Genomic DNA, 16942 nt, shown 5'->3' on the forward strand with positions numbered 1-16942 from the left:
TCATGTAGACGCTCCAACAGACAGTGCTATCAGTTTGCTGCATGCATGGACACAGAACTGCGGTATAGAGAGAAGCACACGGTCAGCTGGCTGCAGCTAAATCTGGAGTGCACTCGTATTCAATTCTGTATGGTAAATTCAGTTTTAACGGAGCAGAGCGAGCTGACAGGCAGAGTTAGAGACTTTTTCTGTCCGTTTCTCTCTTTACAAAGACGCATGTTGCAGTCAGAGTCTTCTCTGAGATGCGAGCACGACATACAACACAATTTATCAAATTACACATCGGATATACAGTATGAAAATAAGATTAATTGGATTATACTCACAGGAAGTATAAAACCTCTTACATGGGTCTATTAAAAGTAAAGTAACACAAAAATGTCAGGGAAATTACTTTACTTAGATTTAAGTACTGCAGTTGTACATTTGAAATACCTTCCTACCTTTCTGATAGGAAGCCTTTTTGAGGTGGTATAAAACATTTCTTCTTATATTCTGATTTGAGTTGTGGACAACTATGACCACATGAATTAAAAAAATTAAACATTTCACTGCCCAAGTCAGCTATAACACAAGTCTTGTTCATCAGACTACATGCTGTACAGTATTTGTGGACAGATTTTGTCCCAGGATTATTATGCATTTCTCTTCTTCGTTGCATGATTTAGAATAATAAGGTGAGAAATGGGTCTGTTCTGAGTTCATCCTGCACTGCAGCAGCTAATAAAGTCCATTTAATCCCAAAAACGCTTTTCTTTTAGGCAGGCTGGAGCAGAAAACAACTCACCTTTCTCAAGTTGTACAGTAATGTCACATGTGTATGAAGGTGGATCAAACAAGCTAATCTTAAATGTCAAAGTAGAGAGGAGCCTAGTAGGCCTATTTATTTTCATTCATTACACAATATGAATAAGCTATGCAGACAGTTGTAAAGAAAGAACATCTTTTCTTCTGTTCTCTACTTGTTATAGTTACACAGTATTAGGGGTGTGGGCTGTATTAAAAGTATCCACTGTTCTCCCATGCTCTAACACACAGTAACGATGAAATGTGTGCTATTCTCACATTCTTCCTCTGTATGTACACATAAACAACAAGGCAGGGAAATATAAAAGGAATTTATTTTATTGTTTGGGTACATTATTGTTCAGTGTACATGCTCACATCTGAAACAAACTTTACGTGCTTGTTAACTCTCCCACCCCGCAGACATCTACACGTCAATACCGATTTATATTCATAGCGGCAAGTGCTATGTAGCTCCACATAGGGGACACAGGAAGTGACATATAACACCTTCATGCGGCGTCGGAACCGCGTAGGAAATTCACAGCCGCACCGGCAGAGCTCCAGAACATGCAACTCGGCCGGCTCACGCGCGGACGCGCTTACAAGTGCGAGGGCCCGCCCAACGCTGCTTGCAGCTTTAATTAAATTTAAAAAAGCTTACCAGCACTGAAATAATACTGATGCAACATTTTTTTTAAAAATGGACATCCACTCAACCCATAAATCATTTAAGTAAAGCTTTCTCATTTTTAACACACTTTTCAGCTTTTATGTATTGCACTGTATCTGTATTAAACAAATTGCATAGTGTAAAGTAGTATTTTAAGTATAACAAATCTTGCAGTAATAAGTTTCAGTACTGATCTCTACCTTATCCAACGAAGGTTAAAATCAAGGGCAACTGGACTTGGTTGAAGATACTGGAAGACGTTTCGTCCCTCATCCAAAGGACTTCTTCAGTTCTGACTGACTGGCAGGGAAACTCAGCTATTTAACCTCAGTGGGGTCGTTGGCCAGGGTCATCGATACCGCTGGTTCGTTAGTGTTCCTGGTTGCTGTGACGACAGTCGTTACAGTCGTTAAGACTACCGGTGGCCAAGACTGAACGACCATCGTTGGTATCTTCACCTGAGGCCAATAGGTTACGTTTGTTGAGTTTCCTGGGAAGTGATGAAAAGACAGCATTGTAAGTGTGGGATAAGTGGTGGCGTAGACCCCCTCCCCTGTTCAATGACGGCTTCTCAACCCTGGTGTAGATGGCTTCCTTGACACCTCTTTCAAACCATCCATCTTCTCTGTCTAAAATGTGCACCTGGAGGTCCTCAAACGAGTGTCCTCTGTTGCCCTTGATTTTAACCTTCGTTGGATAACTATGACCTGGATTACTGAGAATCTTCATAGACATCTCTGCCTTGTTTATTATTTGATTATGTTTGCTCTGTTTTCTGCCTGTTCTATGTAGTTATTCTTGTCTGCTCAAACTGATTTCTTTATATGCGTGCTGGCCATGTCTGTGTTGGTTGTGAACCTTGGTTTGTCTTTCTGTTGTGTTTTGGGGTTCAGTCCTGTCTGCCTGTTGTCTTGTGTTCAGTCTGCTCAGAGTTAGTTTATTTACCTCTGCCTGTTTGATGTCTGTCTGTTCTGTGTTCCTTGTTTCAGTCTGTTTTCTCCATAATGTTGTAGTCTATTTGTATTATTAGTTTTTAGCCTACTCTGTGCCTTTAGTGCTGTTCAGTCATTTTCCTGTGTCGTTTGGTGTTTATCTGTGCCTGCCTTAGTTCCTGTTCTGTTATTATCTGGTGTTTGTTTCTTGCTTGCTCTGTCTGCCTGTTTGCTAAGTGTTAATTGTGATCTCAGCCTGATTTGTTGTTCATTTGTTTATGATCATTCTGGGTTAACCTGCTCTGTTCAGTTATCTTAGTCTGTTCTGTCTTGTAGTGGAGTTGCCTGTGTTTCTCAGTTACTTGGTCGATCTTATCTGTTTTGAGTTCCAGTTAGATTCTTGCCTTGTGTTTTGTACCCGTGTTCTGTCGTTTTCCCCCCTTTGATCCCTCTGCCTGCCTGTGTGTCTGCATCTGTCTCTGATTGCCTCCACCTGGTCTTGGTCCCGCCTTGCTCATTACCTGGTGTTAAATGTTTGCTTGTTCTATTCAGTCGCTGTCTGGTCACTGTAGCTTGCTTTTGCTCTGTCTCAGTCCTATTTCGTGTGTAGTTGTTGTGCTCTGTCCCGTGTTCCTGCCCTGCCTGTTCTGGATCTGTTCCCTGTTGGATTTTCTGTTGGATTATACCTTTTGGGTTTCTTGTAAGTGTAAGTGTGCTCGCTCTAGTTTTGTTAATAAACCTTTTGAACTGAACCTGCTCTGTGTCCTACGTTTGTGTCCTCCAACCTCCTCAACCACACATCCAACTGTGAGATTACTATTTTTTTTAAATATAACTAAGACCTTTAAGTCCTTTCACTGCATACTCTCCCAAAATTCTACTGGGTCAAAACTTGAGACTTGAACGTGTTTGCTTTTAAGACTCAAGCCAAGTCTTTAAAGAATAACTTAACACCTAACAACTCCCTCATTGGTTGAAAGTCTCAAGCTGGTTTCACCAGCATCACTCATAGGTGAAGACGGGTGTGGTCAGATGTGCACTTTGTTGCACATGTAACCACACCTAACAGTGACGTCACGGGATCTAGGAGTGTACCAGAGAGCTAGCAAACCGTGAGGAAATATAATTTAACAAAAAGTGTATTGAATTACCATCACTTACTATTTCTTTAAGGAGTCATGTCGCAAGTAAAAGTAGTCTCCTGGCATTGAAGTCAAAGTAAAGTCCAACTTAAGTTCAAGTCTCAAGTCCCTAGCTCTGATATGTTGTATCCAGATTTAGCCAGAAAACTGATATTTCTTGAACTGATCACAACATGAATCATGTCCATTGACCAGAAATGTTTTATTTGTGCTGTACAATTTATGCATTACATCCTTTAATAAATAAACATCTCTTATATCTTTACATATGAATTTCATGGAATACAGAAAAAAACCACACACCTAAATAATGAAAAAATCATTTAAAAAAACAACACAGGAGACATTACTATTTTCTGTGTTTTATTATTTTTTTAGACATGGCCAATATCCATGGTGTCCATATATCCATAAAAAGTGGCTATTAATGAGGTCCATAATAAATACATTTTATTTTTCCCCATTTGATTTCCTGAGGGAATACCTAAGATGAATAGCTTTGGGGCGAAGTTTAATTTTGTAGTTTTTGTAAGATTAGTTATTTTTCCTTTTTAACATCCGCCCAGTACTGCTGAAGATTTGAACAGGCCCATAATAAATGTGAGAGGTCTCCTTCGGGGTCAAAACCCCTTCAACGTAATCCTAAAGATTTTCCATATGAAGCCGGGACAAGTTACACACACACACACAACTTCAAATACGATTTGCAGGGTTTCTTTTTATTGTTTTCCCACCTTCAGGGCTGCTACTTTTATGTAAACTGAAGCAAAGATGCAGTCGCTCCACTTGAGTAACTGGGGAGTGTACAAAAACAAAAAAAACAAAGTGGCCTTAAAATGGTCTTCTTTGAGTCAAAAATAGAAACTCAATACTACTTCTACATACACGTGGCACTGATGCAGCAACTATTACATATATAACAGGAATACAGCCCAAAGTTGGCACATAAAGCGGCATAAACACGGTTACAAAAATACGGCAGTGGCACCTCTAATAAGAGGACAAAAAAACAATTACAACACTGCACAGTAAACATTACACATCAGTTGTGCTAACCACGAAACAATGTGTCCATACACATATAGATACATTAATTATACAAATAAAAAAAACATTCATTAGTTAACTTCCGTTTCATACCTAACTCACGGATAACGAGCTCTCGTGGCCCACACGTTGGGTTTCTTCCACAAGCATCAGCTATCCTATACGCAACAATTGCATACAATGTGGAATTTAATACATACATCATACACCACTAGACCAATACATTAGCATATTGTGCGTAATAACTCACAAGAACATTAATTAATTATTAACATTATTAATAAATGTTCTCACCGATAATAGCAGCAGCCAGTCCATGCAAAATAGCGCAGTTTACTTCCTGTATTTTCCCGGCGCCCCTTGACCTCTCGGCAAGCACGCGGCTGTTTGAGTCAGCAACGCTATGCCCTCTGCTGTCTAAAATCAACACCTGCAGCACTCTCGCTACAGCAGAAAATTGTGCAAATAGAGGTTTTGTAACTTGAATCTCTTGTATATTTAAGGTTTGATTATATCACCTGGTTACATTCTCCCCTGCTTAACTGTCAACGTCCTCGATGACAGAGTAACTGTGCTTAACTTCATTAAGAGCTTGGCTAGCAAGGATATGAGATACCATTGCAGGGCTTAGCGACATTGACTCCAAAACTGACCTAGGCTCATGATGTGGGTTTGGGTGAGCACCTGCATTTGCTCTTTTACTTTTGCGAGGAGCTGGTATCGGGGGCTGGACTCTTGACTCAGGATTCCGTTTCTGTCTCTGACAAACAGTTGGGACAGGAATCTGCACATCAGGTGATTTGTCTGACTTGGACTTAGGCTCAACAGACTCTGCTTCTCCTTTATCAAAGGAAACCACAGAAACCTCAACATCACTTGGTTCAGACCCTGAACCTACTGATTCACGGTGAACTCTCAGTGTTATTCGGGTTTACACCAAAAGAAACCTCCTCTACTATAACTCCCTCATCTGAGTCCTCCTCTGGCTTCTCTGGCTCAACTTCTGCTTCCCTGACCACATCAGGCTCACATACTGGCTTGGTCACACTTCTGGGGGTAAGGACTGATGGCCTAACACAGGGCCTGATATCTACCCGGTTTACCCTCTTCACTGGACCTCCCTCTACCGGCTGTACCGTGTAAGTGGTCCCCAGTATGTCCACAACTTGATACACAGTTGCACCCCATGCGTCTTGTATTTTGTTATGACCTGCAGGCCTATGTCGCAGATATACATGCTGGCCTACATCTATAGCCGGACAGTACACTTTATCACTTTGAAATGCAATCCGCTCAGCTTCGTCATCTCTGTCAGGTTCAGGCTCCCCTGCTAAAGGGTGCCGTGAGAGGGCATCAGCTGCTGAGTTGCATCGTCCTGGATGATACCGTCTGCTTGCGTATGCAATCACCCTTTTCTTGTCATCTTGCTGCTGATACAAGATAGCCCCTAGACCCTGACCACTTGCATCTGTTTCCACAAGAAACGGACGAGAGAAATCTGCAAACCCTAAAACTGGTGCAGAATTGAGCTTCTCCTTTAATGTGTCAAAGGCCTTCTCACAGTTAGCATTCCACAAGGCACTGAGTCTTTGGCTAGCCTTAGCTAAACTGCTTGCACCAAGATACTGATTCACAACATCATGCAAGGGAGCGGCAATCTTTGAGAACCCTTCAACATAACATCTGTAGTAACTACAGAGGCCCAAAAAGGATTGTAGCTCCTTTACTGTGGACGGCACAGGCCATTCCTTAACAGCGGCCACTTTTGAGGGATCTGTTGCAATACCCTCTGCAGAGACCTGATGCCCCAGAAACCTGACTTCTTTCTGTAGGAAATGACATTTTCCCATCTTAACCTTTAGCCCAGTGTGCTTTAAACGCTTAAACACTATGTCAAGCCATTCTAAGTGGGACTGGAAAGAGGGTGAGTACACCAGTATATCATCTAGATATACTAACATTATCTCAAAGATCAAATCATTCATAGTTGCCTGCATTAACCTTTGAAATGTTGCTGGGCCATTGCAAACACCCATAGGCATGCGCAGATATTCAAAAAGCCCAAATGGCGTTGTGAAGGCAGTTTTATGCCTGTCACCCTCAGCTACCGCCACCTGGTGGTAGCCACTTGCCAGGTCAATGGTAGAAAAGTATCTAGCACCTTTCAGCGCATCGAAGCTCTCATCGATGCGAGGAAGCGGAAATGCATCTTTCTTAGTTTTCAAGTTCAACTTGCGATAGTCTACACATAGACGTATGCTACCATCACTCTTACGGACTACAACCACCGGGGAGGCATATGAGCTCTCACTTCCTTGGATTATGCCCTTTTTTAACAGCTTTGAGATGTGCGCTTGGACTTCTTTATATTGGTTGGGTGGGACACGCCGATAGGGTTGCGTGACAGGTACATCATCAGCCAACTTAATTTCATGCTTTACTTTGTCAGTAAAACCAAGATCCTCATTATCATCAGTGAATACGTCAATGTACCTGGCCAACAATGCAGACAGAGCGGCTCGCTCATCATCAGTACCGCCAATATCCAGTTTGTCCAAGACAGACTGCACTCTACTGTCAAACTGTTTTTATCTTATGTCAACAGAGACCTGTTCAACATCGGCAGAGATGCAATGGAACTTGACCTCACAGGTTTGGTCATTTTCAATACACTCAATAGTTGAAATGATACCCAGCCGGGTTCTTGGGCACAGCCACACATCCTCCTGTGAAAAATTTACAATCTGGACTGGAAGAATGTGACTTTTGCTATCTACAAGGGTTGGGATGACAGCTACACCTGGGGGAAGTGGCATGTTTGCAGGTTCAATCATCAGTTGCGCTTCTTTGCCAGCTCCAGTGGAGTGACCCTTGACCATTACCGTTGCAACAGAGGCAGCTGGCACTCGCACCTTGTCTCTAGCTGCGACCCTGGCCATTGTTTTCTTTTTAACAGTGCATGGTCTGCATTTGCTGAAATGCAGTTCTCCAACCAGAATCCAAGGTTCCCCCTAACACTGTGTCAAACTCTAATGTGACAAGCTGTCGGCACCTGCAAATGACGATCATACCAATGATGCAGTGTTCTGCTATGGCCGTACTCTCAGAGGCTTTCAAAACCAGAAACCCGCAGTTTGGGATTTTCAAGCCCATTGTCTCAACTTCCAGTTCAACATACCCTTGATAGGGAATTTCAAGGCCATTAGCAGCTGTTATCTTTAGCCAACTTGAAGTAACAAGCATGGCATCATCATCCCCATGCAACTGCTTTCTAAAAAACTCATCTGTGATGGTGCTGACTTGACTACCTGTATCCAGTAAACAGCGAGTTGGTGCACTGTTGAGTTTCAGATCAACTACTGGACACTTGCCTATTGCACGCTCAATCACTTGCTCTCGCGTAAGCTCAGGTTTGGTTGAGTCTGCCATTTGCCCCTGCATTGCGCAACTCACTGCAACCAGGGGTTCCCGTTTCCCTGCTGACTGGGAACAGGAGAACTTTCGATATCTTTACGCCTTTTCTGCTGGCACTGCTTGGCAACATGACCTTCAGTCTGACATTTGAAGCAGACTGGTTTACCATCAGGTGTGAACTTTGGCAGAGCTCTTGGTTTAGTACTTGCCATAGTGCTAGAGCTTTGGTTCCATGTAGTCAAATCCTTCACTGCCTTAGTCAGTTCAGTGATAACTCTCCCTTGTTCTGCAAGAACTTCATAACATCATCAAGTGAGACAGATTTCTCACTAGCCTGGCTAGTAATGCTGACCTTCCCTTGCTCTGCAAGAACCTTCATAACATCCTCAAGGTAACCTGCTTTCTCACTAGCAGTTACAGCTGAACACTGTGCATCTGTTGTCCCGTGGCTACAGGCTTTCACTTTAGTCTTAATGCCTCTTGCACTTGTGGCTGGCTCTTCTGAGGCCCACAAGTAAGCTTCTTCACGTACTTCTATCAAAGATGAATCTGGGTAAGCTCTGACATATTTACGAAGCTCTCGTCTCAATGAAGAATCCCTTACACCATCTACAAACTGATCCCTTAATGCCACCTTCTCATTTGCAACACAGCTTGGATAATTTTTCAGCGCTGAACTTAACGCTTGTGATAGTGCATGGGAATAGTCACGTATGTCCTCACCTTCTTTCTGTTTGCAACTATAGAAGTTCTGTAGCAACTGAGAAGCACTGCGTTTGTCTCCAAAAGCTTCCCTGATGTAGCTAAAGAGGTCGCTTATTTGGTCGGTTTCAAAGCTGGCCCTCTCAAGAGTGACATCACAAAATCAAACTGCTCCGGTGGGGATTGGTTTCTGGCAGAAAGAACTCGTTCTACCTCTTCAATGAATTCATCCACCGACCTGCCATCTTTATCAATATCCCCACTAAATGGTGCAACATGGCGTTCTCTTGGCACATAAACATATGACCTAGTGGGCGCAGTGTTCAATGTGGATATGGCAGTCATGACTTCTTGCTGTTTGTTAGCTAATTCGCTAATCTGTCTTTGTACATCGACTTGCTCTACTTCCTCATCAGACCCACTGTCCTGGTTATTTACTACTTCACTAGCTTCACCTTGGGTTGACTTTTTTTTTTTCTTTCTACTTCTCTTCAACACACTTCAGTCTTTATTTCGCAGGCAAAGGATAAATGTAGTTGGTAGGATGAGTTCGACCGACGTTCCTAGGCAGTCTCTGCTCCAGTCTGGAGTCCCTTCCCGTCTGGCAGCAACCTTGGCAGATGTCCTCTCCAGCCACGAGCACCAGTCCCTCCTCGTCGGGTCCGTCTCAGCACGTGCAGCCTCTGGAAATATCTCTGGTCCTCTGCACCATCAGACACGGCTAGCTCCGTCCCCCTGGGATCTGCAGCTAGGCCACTCTTCACCACTACCGTATTTTTATAATGTCTTATATTTTACCATGTACAGTGCCGCACTTCAACTCTAAATTTGTCAGGAAAAACAAAAGAATAAACCCCACTCCTGGTACCAAGATTTGAAGCTGGGACAAGTTACACACACAACTTCAAATACGATTTGCAGGGTTTCTTTTTATTGTTTTCCCACCTTCAGGGCTGCTACTTTTATGTAAACTGAAGCAAAGATGCAGTCGCTCCACTTGAGTAACTGGGGAGTGTACAAAAACAAAAAAAACAAAGTGGCCTTAAAATGGTCTTCTTTGAGTCAAAAATAGAAACTCAATACTACTTCTGCATACACGTGGCACTGATGCAGCAACTATTACATATATAACAGGAATACAGCCCAAAGTTGGCACATAAAGCGGCATAAACACGGTTACAAAAAAGAGGACAAAAAAACAATTACAACACTGCACAGTAAACATTACACATCAGTTGTGCTAACCACGAAACAATGTGTCCATACACACATATACATTAATTATACAAATAAAAAAACATTCATTAGTTAACTTCCGTTTCATACTTAACTCACGGATAACGAGCTCTCGTGGCCCACACGTTGGGTTTCTTCCACAAGCATCGGCTATCCTATACGCAACAATTGCATACAATGTGGAATTTAATACATACATCATACACCACTAGACCAATACATTAGCATATTGTGCGTAATAACTCACAAGAACATAACATTATTAATAAATGTTCTCACCGATAATAGCAGCAGCCAGTCCATGCAAAATAGCGCAGTTTACTTCCTGTATTTTCCCGGCGCCCCTTGACCTCTCGGCAAGCACGCGACTGTTTGAGTCAGCAACGCTATGCCTTCTGCTGTCTAAAATCAACACCTGCAGCACTCTCGCTACAGCAGAAAATTGTGCAAATAGAGGTTTTGTAACTTGAATCTCTTGTATATTTAGCCATTATTCTTAAGACTGTGTTGCAATGCTTTTTTGAATTTTCAAATAATTCCTTTCTTTTGCAAATTAGGTAGATTTAAACCTCCATCCCTTTTAGAACGTTGTAGCTTTTATATAGCTTAGTAGTGAACCTCAACCATGTTGTCTCGCAGAAAAACACCTATAACCCCGGGCTTCTCACTATTTTAATGCCAGAAAACTGGTGATTTTGGTGGCTTTCTGTGTGCATTCCTAATGAGGGACTGATGGGTCCAATATTTATAGGATAGGCCCAGCCCCATCTTAAACCTTTCTGTGCTCTTGGACAAATGATACATGTATGATTTATTTCACACACACAGGAGACTGAGGTTTGATTTTCCCCGTCTGCATCCAGCCAGACACTATTTAGCAATGCTGTCAAAAAAGCTCTTTAGATGGACTAATCTTTGGCCCGCTGACAGCTGTGTCCTCTTCCAAAATGAACACAAATTCTCTCAGACCAGCTTCTCCTCCGGCTCAGATCAATATGGCTCTGATAAGCCAGGACACCTTCCAGGAGCTGCAGGGCATGAGGAAGGGCTCTGACATATCATGATTTGGGCTTTAATTACTTGGCACATGCAGCTGACTCCAATGCATGTATAAATGTGTGCGTGTGTGTTTGTGTTTACATTCAAGGGTGTGTGTGCCTACATGGCAATTATGTGATGTGACTGATTTACGGTACACACATACTTGGTGTGGAATGCTAGGTGTGTATGTAAGTCACACGTACCCACCCAAGTATATGAGCAACCATGTAGCGTATGTATGTATGTATGTATGTATGCATGCATGTATGTAAGCCCCAATACTGTTTATATGATATTTACATTCTTAATTTTGGTATTTTTACCTTATTATTTATTTTAAAAATCAGTAATTCAAAGGAGCATCTTGTTTTGCTCTGAAGTGTGTCACAACCACTGTTCAGTTGAACCATGGATGTGGGAGCTGTACAACATACCTGCCATAGTGTATTCACTGATGAACCGAATTCCTGCTACTTACTCAGTTGGGAACTTCACAGCTGGTGGGATTGATACCTAGCATATGTTCCATGTTTAGTGTAGTCCTGTTTTCTGGTTGGTCCTGTCTCTGTTCCCTGCCCTGTTCTGTTTAGCAGTCGGTCCATGTTTTCTGTTTTGGGATTTTGTTCCTTGTTTTGTTTCCTCTGTTTAGCCTGGTTTATTTTTTTGGTGCGTTTGCAGCTCACTTAATACCTGTTCAGTCTGATACCCCTCTGATTACTCTGCCTGCCTGTATGTCTGTGTCTGATTGCCTCCACCTGGTCTTGGTCCTGCCCTGCTCGTTACCTGGTGTTAAATTTTTGCTTGTTCTGTTCAGTCTCTGTCAGTTCATTGTCGTTATGTCCTGTTATGTCTTCTGCCTGTTTGTTTCCCCCTGCTTGTTTGAGTCGATGTGGATTTTTGTGGATTACCCGTTCAGTTGGATCACCTTTTTTTGTTTGGACTCTGTTAATTCTGGAAACTCTGAACCCAGTCACTCTGCTAGTAAGTGTGCTCGCCTTTTGTTTGTTTAAATAAACCCTTCAGACTGCATCTGCACAGCCTTCGTGTTCTGCATTTGTGTCCTCAACCTTTCATCCACACACGAACTCATGACAAAATGTAGCATTTCATTCACTCAAAGAAACACTGTCTCCAAGCACCCAAGCAGAGATTACTTTTGTCACCACAACTTCATTATGAAAACAATTTAGTAATATACAAACATAATTTGTAGGAGACAGGGCTGCTAAAGATTCGCAAGGTTAATCAGTTGGGTCATGAAATAATTAATGGGGTTGGAAAGAAGGAAAAAAGTTCAACTACACAAATTTATGATAATTGTTTTGGACTGAAATATTGCATGACTTAACGTCTTTGTGCCTTGAACAGTTATTAAATCAGTGGTTCCCAAAATGTGTGCCTAGCACCCTGGAATGCCTTGAGGACAGGCCAAGGGTGCCACAAGATTTATCATATCACTGCTCATTTAGTTATTGTGCGTTTTAAATAACGTTTCACTACATAAAAAAATTTGGCGACATTTAGGCTACATTAACTATGTTTTATGTTACGTTTTCAGACATTAAAACAGAAGAAAAAAGCAATAAATATAAAAGTCACTGTATTAAAAAATCTGTTATGCAGTGATACCTAAGCCAACGACACAGTTTGCGGGTAAAAGTAACATAGCACACTTTCCAGCCTGGGAGTTTTTCAGGGGCTAAGTAGTCAATAATTAATGACCATCAGAGCGCAAATAAATGCTGATACATCTAAACCCTCAACACTGTCAGACAGGACTGAATCTAAACCCACCATCAAAACTAAAATCAGACTGAACGCTACATTTTTATTTTTTTTTAATGGCTTAACAGACAGGATGGAGCTGCTTGTGAGAGATAGATATCCATTATTGTCCAATTCACTGCGGTACTGTACATTCCCAACATTGTAAACATAGGATGTGATTCTCTCACTCATGGTATACATGAAAACAAGACAAGGAACCCCCAGTCAATGGAGTCAGACCTGCAGGCTGTGCTTCCTCGACCCACCTCAGGCTCACGTCCCTTTTTAAAATGCCTGCCTTTCTTTCTTGTCACAAGCCAAAAAGGGTTAGGTGTTAAATCATATTGTACTTTATAAGCATACACAATATCCTATGAATAAGGTTTTAACAATGTCAGAAGAAAAAAATATCAAAAGGAAATGAAAGCTGGTTGATTTGTTTTTGACACATTCCCACTAATGTGTAACCCCCAAATAATGTTGAAGTAAAGCAAATGTCACCAAAACACAAGGAATAACATATATATATATACACACACAAAGTTACAATGAATTAAAGCTGGAAGCAGCGTTGGGCGGTCCCTCACACATGTAACGCATCGAGGTGTGAGGCGGGCGTTTTGATATTCTGGAGCTCTGCCGGTGCGGCTGTGAATATGCCATGTGCTTCGGACGCTGCACAAATGTGTTAATCATCACTTCCTGTGTTTCCTTCGGCGCTACATAACACTTGGTGCTATGACTATAACTAAATACTGGCATGTAGATGTGTTTGGGGCGGGACTGTTATCAAGCACATAAAGATTGGTGCAGATGAGCACGTATGCTCAAGTTACAACATCGTCCTCTTTCATGGCGAATCATCGATATTTGGATGCCATGCCACGGGCACGCCGTTCCACGAAAACCCAAAGTTTGTACAACTTTTAATTGTCAATGGGTTTAGAGTAGACAACGACAACCTGAAGTCGGTCAGACTAATTCTCTAGGAGTTTGTAAAAGTACGGAGCCTGTAAATCATCCAGAAAATTACCATAAAATTCAAAATGGCCGTCTTCCTGTTGGGTTCAGGGCATCGCTCCAAGAGGCTTTTTGGTACGCCTGGACATGATATATGTGCCACGGGGGCTGCTTTGTTAAACGTTATATCCTGTTGCCAGCAAGTGGCCCTATGACTGTGGCTGAATGTCGGCATGTTAATGTGTTCAGGGCGGGACTCTTATTACATGGTACCCCCAGGATTCTCAAAGTTAAATTTATGACTTTTTAAGACCTTTTTAATACCAACTTAACTGTATTAAAATCTGTATTAATTTTAAGCCTGAGAAAATTATTTACGAAGATACATGAATTTAATAAAACATTATATTATAATACATTCATATTTAACACACTATAGCTGGGGGTGTGTTTGTACTTTGATAAGATAAAATGAATCAAGGCCATCACTTTGTGTTGAAAAGTGGTGGTGACCTAAGGGTTCAGATTTGGGGTGTGACGATACACTTAGCTCACAAATGCACAATTCACAATATTGGGTTCATGAGGACAAGACAAGAAGATATTTTAACACTATTTGATGAAATATTCAATGCAGAAATATTTAAATGGGGGTCTGGGGCTCCCCTAGAAAATTTTGAGCACTAAACACTTAATTTCCTGCATTCTGGAGACATTTTCTGCATCAATTTATGGTAGAATTGTCTTTATTTAAATAAAATGTTTCAGATTTGTACAATGCACATTTGTTTCTTTTATCTTTAAATTGGATTGCATGTTTTCTTGTGCAAATCTTTCTCAAAGTATTTTCATTTGTTTTTTAACATTTCTTGTTGCAAGCCATTTTTCAGAACATATTTAACAAATGCTTTAAAAAAAGGTGATGGAGACATGTCCCCAGTATCCACAGTGTAAATGACATCTATGAAATGAATACAATATTTGTGCACTAAGACCTCTCAAGGGTTGAAATCAAAAATACAATTTGTGTTATAAGTTGTTGCAATTAGTTCCTGTTGCCAGCAGGTGGCGCTATGACTTTGAGTGAATATTCGCATATGGATGTGTTCAGAGCAGGACTATTTTTATATTTATCAAATTTGATGCAGATGTGATTATGTGTATTGAAGTTATGACAACTTCCTAATCCATGGCGAATTACCAATTTTCGATGACACGCCTTGGGCAAACTTGTCGACTTCTAATAACTGTTTGAATAACTTTTAATCATCAGTGGGTTTAGAGTGCACAGCGAAAATTTGAAGTTGATCAGACTAAATCCCTAGGAGGAGTACAAAGTGTGTAAATCGCCCAAAATGACCATTGCCCATGTGCAAAACCCATAAAATATGAAATTTTTTTTGAATTATGTGTAAAGTTTGAGTTTTCAAGTATGTTTAGGCCCCCAACATTGAGGTTACTTTGCAGAAAAAAAATATAAAAATACATCCCTTCAGTTTCAATAGGGATAATACTGTAGCAAACCTAAAATTTAGTTATGCAATTTAATAAATATATGAGAATTGATACCCAATTATGAATTTTAATATTCAGAACCAGATTCCTCGTTCCAGGGCACCACCGGAGTTGTTATAATCCTAGAGTCTCCAGACCTCTAGGTAGTTTTAATAATTATACAATTATTACTAGTGTCTAAGATTCTCAGTCATCCAGGTCATAGTTATCCAACGAAGGTTAAAATCAAGGGCAACTGGACTTGGTTGAAGATACTGGAAGACGTTTTGTCCCTCATCCAAAGGACTTCTTCAGTTCTGACTGACTGGCAGGGAAACTCAGCTATTTAACCTCAGTGGGGTCGTTGGCCCGGGTCATCGATACCGCTGTTTCGTTAGTGTTCCTTGTTGCTGTGACGATGGTCGTTCAGTCTTGGCCACAGGTAGTCTTAAAGACTGTAACGACTGTCGTTAAGACTAATTGCCTGAGTGAGGTTTTCGCCTGTCCTCACATATGGCATGTACAATCCTTCTCAGCACACGTGTTTAATTTTTTATCTCCCCAGCACACTGCAGGCCTTTGGCTAGTATGGAGGAATGGGAAATAAATGACACAGAGGGGAGTAAGCCCGTCACTCTGCCAGCCCACAGGCCTTCACATAAATAGCTTTTAATACTGGGATCAATACTGTTGTGATTAAATAGATTATTACATTCAAAATTGGCCACCCCCAGGGCTAACACATGTTTATGGAATAACAAAAGGGAAGATGTTGCGCTCTCAGTCCTGAAAGGAGAGCTTGCATTTTTGTTATTTGGTATATGCCAGCTGTTTGTTTCACATGTAAATCCTACAGTCCTGGGCAAATATTGTGCAATCTAGTGGAGAGGAACACAAGGAAAGCAAGGGAGTCAATATATATGTAGAGAATAAACTTTCAATTTGTACCTCAATCCCCTCCAATTAAGTATATCACAGAACAGCATTAAGAGAACAGCAGCAGTAGGTAGGTCGGATTATTATTTTCTTGTCATGCCATTTTCTTTAATTGCTTTGAGAAGGTTGTTGGCCTTAATGATGTAGCTCTTAACCAAGTCTTGATGATCAAACTTTTCATTGTCCTGTCATTCCTTAATGTAGAATCACATGGTGTCCCTCAAGGCACAATTTTAGGGCCATTACTTTTCTCTACCTTCATATACCCCTGTGGACCACATTCTTCAGCAATATAAAGACTCTTTTCAACAGTTTAAAGTGACCATAAGTTGCATTGAAGGCTGCCTCTCAGCCTTTTATTCCTTTTCCCTGGTCAATGCAGTAGACAATATGGAGCTGGCCACAAACCTGTCATTGTCAGTGTGGTCAATGTTCTCTCCACTCTCAAAGTGGCTGTTGTTACACATATTTAAGTAAAGTAAGGGCTGGACCTAGAGGATCTGAATAGCTTTCGGGCCATTTCCAAACAAGTTGCCCATACACTTCAACATGCCCAATTTGGATGTTAATGAAGCCTTACCATCTAGTTTTAAAGCCCTGGGGCTTAATTTATAACTCATGCGCACAAGTTGAAAATGGCGTGTGGCAAAAAATAATCACATTCATAAAACCGCGTGTACTCACACCTGCAAGCAATACTCCTTTTATAAATCAAATTCCACTGGGACATGTATCACGTGCTCTACAAGCCCACATTCAACCATAAATGGTCAATGCAAAGGGCCTTATGAATTTTGATGCGTAGAAATGAG

This window comes from Micropterus salmoides, unplaced genomic scaffold (genome assembly GCF_014851395.1).
Source record: "Micropterus salmoides isolate LMB-PRFRI ecotype aquatic unplaced genomic scaffold, ASM1485139v1 Ms_hic_scaffold_1, whole genome shotgun sequence".
In the NCBI taxonomy this organism is placed as follows: Eukaryota; Metazoa; Chordata; class Actinopteri; order Centrarchiformes; family Centrarchidae; genus Micropterus; species Micropterus salmoides.